The following is a 6,000-nucleotide window of genomic DNA, read 5'->3' as shown; positions in this document are numbered from 1 at the left end:
TGTCGTTATCAGTGACAACTATCTCCAAAACTCTGACCTGCTAGTAGGACTCAATAAGAGCCAAGAGATCCTCAAGAGGATTTCTCTGGGGAACATGCCTCTACCAAACTTCATAGCAATTCATTGAACAAGCATTAATATGTTCCAGTCTGGACCAAAGTGGTGGTACCACCCACTGACATTACCATCTCTAGAGCTCAAAGAATAAGGCCAGAATTATTTTTCAAAAAGCAAGGAGCATTAACCAATGGAGGGATGTATATTTCAGTGGCAAAACTCTTCCTGCACAGATTGATGGTCTGCATGGGTGGCCCTGCTGGGAATTGAACTCCTCAGCCTACCATGAGACGCCGTATTGACACAGAAAACAAAGTGCGTTACACACAATACATCACCCTTTAGCCTCCCACTCTCCATGGCCCATGACAGAAAGCAAAGGGATGAGGCAATTTGGAGAGCACTACGTCATTTGACATCCATAAAATATATTTGAATTCCTTTTGATTGCAATGGTTAAGACTTTTTAAAAGTTCAACATAATTGTTGATAATTGTCAGTGAAGTCAGTGTTGATATGGTTTATAGACTGGGTTAGGGTTGGGGTGTCCCATGGTAACACTGAGTTTCTCTTATTTTGATCTGAGGGTGAAACTGAAATGAACTGCAGAAATGAACACAATGATGTGATTTAATAACCAAAAATATCATGCACTGTATGTTTCCCTTATGCCTAAAACAAAATATGGGAACAATGGGTGTAATTAAGCCCGTTTCTTGTGTTTCTATCGAGAGTTTCAAGACTGTTTAGCAAAGTAACACAGCTCAGCCACTGAAAGATGAGCTAAGTGGAGCAGCCAAGATGGACGTAGAGCTATTGCTTATTGCCCGAGAGCACAAGGATTGCTCCTTAACAGATCATGTCGACATTGTGCTGCAAGAGCAACCCTATATCATCTCCCTGTTTGAGCGCACAATGTTTTTCCAATAACCTCTTAAATGACACACCTATTGTCAGACATTTTCTTTAAACACCAACCCACTTGCAAAGATATAAGCAAGCTATCTATGGCATAAAGTTGGAAGACTAACAGTGGTGTCAATGCCTTGGGGTTATTACTAGGCCTCTTGTGTTTCCTGACCTTTAATAGAATAGAATATAATAGAGTGGAAATTGGTACCAACAGTTCACACAATAATCTCACACAAAGTCAAATTTTAACCCTAATTGTCTTTGGTAAAAATAACTTGAAATCAAATTAAAAAACAGATAGCAGCCTTTAAAATATACTAGAAATACAGAAAGTGACCATACATATTGCCGTACCTATAAAACAGTTGCAATGTCCTGGGGTCAGAAAAGTGTTGCAAAGCTAACCAAGACCATTACAAATCAAAGGGAATGTATTTCAAAGTTTGGGAGAAGTTGATGTTCCAGAAAAACCTGGTCAGAACTGGTTCAAATAAATAGATAAAGTAAAGGTTTCACTGGAGTTCTTTGTACTGTCTCTGTTACATCCTGATATGTAAATTGTTGTCATTTGACACACTTAATTTACCAAACTCTCTGCCGTAGTCTGGCTGAATAGTGGCAGAACATCTCCATTAAGCTGCGAGTTAAATTCATTTTTTCCCTCTGCCTTCTGTCTAGATTATACAGCTTTTTTCACAGTGTGTATATGTCTGGTTTGGTGTTTCAGTGTATGCTTTTATCTCGATTACCCCCCTTTGACTTTCTCATCATCAATTGGGTGCAAAGTGCGTGCTTTAACTCTCCTGCCACTGCATTGAGGGGCTCACCTGTGTGCCAACTGAACTAATGGTGAGTTGTTTTCAATAATGTAGAACATGTAGAATCTAGTACACATGATGCCTTACTTAGTTTGTTTCCCAAGACCCACATACATACACTGAAACACACACACAAAAGAAGTCCCAACAGGTGGAACGAGTAAATAGCCCTTGAGGTAATGAATGGCATCAGGGATCAGGGAGACTCTCAGGTACAGGCTATTATGGAGAAAAAGAGCTGAAACCGAGACAGAAAGAAGTAAGGCAGGTTCTTCCCAGTACTTTTGAATACAACTCTAGATAGGTTGAATTACAGCTGCTGGCCTTTAAGATTTAGATGATCGCACGTCTGTCCATCCTTGAAGAGGGCTCCACTAGAGATTTTTACACTTTTTTGACGGCAAGAGCCTCATCCTACTTTTTAGTCAAAATACTTTTTCGAGGTTGCATACGAGTAATTAACTGCCATATCCCATAGCAAAGTATGACTCATGCACTTTCCTAGGCATTTGGCAATGCCACTGGCTGATGTTGTTACTAAAGAACTAGCAATAACGATTGGTAAATGTCATTGAGCCTTTCGGAGGACAAGACCAGACAGCATGGTTATAGTAATGCCATAAAGCATCTATTTTTATCTGAATAGAACAATGATTTGCTAAATGAACATTATGCTTTCTTGAAGAAGACTTGAAACCAACAATTAAAAGGATTACCTTATCAGGAAAATGTTTGCTGAAGTAATACAACAAGTGAGAAAAAGGTTAATTTATTCATAGACTTTTACATAATCTGACTACTTTTTGCATTGCTTTTCAAAAGAATGCAGGGTTAAGACACATTGAAATGATATAACAGGAAAACATGTCCCTAAAGAAGCAGCTGTCTTCTTGATGCAGCTTTTTATTATCTCAAATTGGTTCTTACATTACATTAGATAACTTTGTCCATGAATTCTGAAAACTTAGAAAAGTCAACATCTCTGGCATTTTGGTTCCCTAATAGATGGCAATAAATAGTACCAGTATGTCTTGATTACTTCACCAACTGAGAGCCTTTCTCTTGTAACCAGAGCACCCAATGCTCATGTTAATGTTTGAGGGAGCCAAAAAAGTAGAGATTGCTGTAAAACATTTTAATCCATATTGACAAACCATCACACTAACCAGGGACTAGCCATATAGGTAAATAATGCGAGACTAATTAAATAACATGATGCAGTTACTCTCCATATCTCTCTTTACTAAGTGGCTCGTCATTACCCTCCCACTTCTTAATTACATCTGATCCTGATCACACACGCAATATATGGAAATCAGCCAACATGCTGCTAAGTATGTGGCACCATGATCTCATTAGCCTAACAGCTAGCTGCTAATGGCTTCATTAGAGCTGTTTGCTGCTAAACCATTTAGCCACAGTAGACTTTACCTATTGCAGGAAGCTGAGCCATTAAGCACCGTTGATAGCTAAGGATATTTTGTGTGATATAACAAGTACAGTATTTAGCATAAGCAATCATGTTAAATTGCTGCATGATTTAGTTTGCATGTTCTGGAAGCTTTGGTCAAGCTTTTGTCAAGATTTGAAATATGGTTCACCATTTTATATTCCCTATGTCTATGTGTTATTTTATGAAAACAGATGCAGGATTATATCCAGTCCTGTCCGGTCTCATAAAGAGTCTTGCTGCAGTCAGACTGTTTGACCCAAATGGCCTCAGGAAGAGCACAGCTACTGATAACACAACCCAGTCTCACGGCATTTCGTGTTATAGTCACAACATTTAATCTATTGATTCGTGTTCACCAACACGATTTTCCCCTTTTTTTCGTGTCACACAGAACGATTTTAAAAGCAATGTGTTTCTATGGGTAGTATGTTTCGTGCCTGCACCACGTCTTTTTGTCTGGTCGGGTCTTGGAAGACCGGAACCTGTGTGGTTCATAAAAACATGTTCTTACTCAATATCAAGCCACGATTATTGTTTTTATTTTAAATCGTATAATGTCTGACTTTTTTTGCCGTCCGCGAGGAAAATAAATGGGGCTCAGAGCCTCAGAATACTGAAATCTGTATTTTTAAAAATCTTTTTTTCCTTCTAATTTGTTATTCTTTTCTAAATAACACACTGTTAGGGTTAGGGGAAAAAAAGGGGGAAATCGTGTTGGTGAACACAAATCAATAGATTAAATGTTGTGACTATAACACGAAATGCCGTGAGACTGGGTTGGATAACAGGGCCTCCGGCTGATGTTACTGCCATTCTTTTTTCCCATGATTCTTGTAATCGTTCACGTTTGTTCTAAGCCTATTTCCTTTTTTCCTTTCCTCTTTTTGATAACTTTCCAGAAAGTAACTAGCCCGTCTCCGCGCTGTAGTTTTACTTTCTGTTTTTTCTCTTTAATCACTTTGTTGGTTTTTCATGCCATGCAAGGCGGTGTATTTATCCAAGATAACAGTTGGGTTTCCCCTCACTTTGTGGGTGATGCAGGATAATTGCTGTTGGTGTGTGTGTTTGTCTCTGTCTGTGTGTATGTTTGTCCCAATATTCCACTTAATAGAGCACAGCAAATGTTGGACAGGAACACAGAAAACAAAATGTGGATATGGAAATGTGTCTAAATGAGAGAATAACTTTGTACAGTAGCCAACGTTGACTGAGCATTACAGCACACATTTGCATTGAAGAAAGGCTACAGGGACTTAAAGTATACTATATATATCACTTTGCACATTTATGCATTGGTGCTTTGAGCATCAATGCAAATACGAATAGTGATCTGCTAGAAGCTTACACAGGGGTTCCTCTTACAGGAGATTTCTGGGAGAAGGTTGGGAACCAAAGTACGCCCTAAATAGGCTTGAATTCAAAAACATAATAAAGCATTGCTGTTTTGTACAAGTAGACTAATGTTCTGGTCTGTTTGTGGCAAAACTAGATATTCAAACCATGTATCTTGCTTTTATGTAACAGTTTAAAATGTTTATTAACCTAGTTTAAGCTAAAACTATTTCAGCTAAAGGTTTTGCTTCCTATACTCTTTATCTATTAGCTTACTGTTAGATTACTTATTTAAATATACGTGCCCATTATCTTAAGCTATTTCGCCGAGTTACATATTTGTATTAGGTTTTAGCTAGCTTCAACTGTTTGGATTTAGCTATTTCACCGTTAAGCCATTACTATTATATCACTTTTTTGAACTGTTGATTTATCATATAAACTTGACTATACGTCAAGACATCCACTACGACCACGTAGGTATAACTTAAAAAAACATATAGATCTCTGTTAGTTTGCTTGTCAAATACTCAATAGAAACACACAGCTAACTCAATTTATTATTTTTTCCCAAACATATTGTTGTTTTAATTATTTGTACGTTATTTGGAACAGAAGAAGAACAAAGATAGAGATAAGGAGTTGGAGGACTATCTGACATGTGTTTTCAAAAAGCAGGTTTGGATTAAAAGGAACCAAACGTTTGTTGAATACCGCCGGAATCTGACTAAGACATATTTACTTGCAATGTTTTATACTTTGAATCGCCACGTGCTGAAAAGTGCTATATAAATAAAATTGCCTTGCCTTACTGTAATAAAATAAAATACAATTGGATACTTTTAGGAGTATAAGCAAACAATAGGATGAACTGCCTCTTTTATCTTAACTTGGAAAACATGTCAGTGTATCCTCCAGGATGAGATGCCTTTGCTCTCTCAGTCTGTCTGCTTAACTGTAATCTTAAGTAATTGTGTTTAGAAAACACTTGAGCTGAAAGACTTCCTCCCTTTCAGAGAAGCGAGTCACAAAAGGAGAAACCTGAGCCCAGGGCGATTCTTTATCTGGATCTGTCTCTCTATTCTTCTGAGGTTTTTACATGACCTGGGTCTTTGATGGAACAAGATAGAGGATGGTTTTCTTTTGGGGGGAGATCATAGCATTTTAAACAGGTTTTAGTTTTGTTATTGTCTAAATTATATTTCAGAACGTTCATAGTTTCAAGGGAAAGGCCCGCCTAAGAACATTGGGTATATCGTAGGATGATCAGTAGTAAAATAAATTCACCATAAACTGGGCAAAGTGTCTGACCCAAGACAACACAGCTACTGAGTACGCTGTACACTAGTTTCTTAAACCGTTATCATAGAAACATTATAGTTGTCCTGCAGCATGCATGTGTCTTTCCACAGCTAAGCATACTGTATC

Source organism: Notothenia rossii (genome assembly GCF_949606895.1).
Source record: "Notothenia rossii genome assembly, chromosome: 9".
NCBI classification, from domain to species: domain Eukaryota; kingdom Metazoa; phylum Chordata; class Actinopteri; order Perciformes; family Nototheniidae; genus Notothenia; species Notothenia rossii.
Note: the sequence above shows the minus strand (reverse complement) of the source record.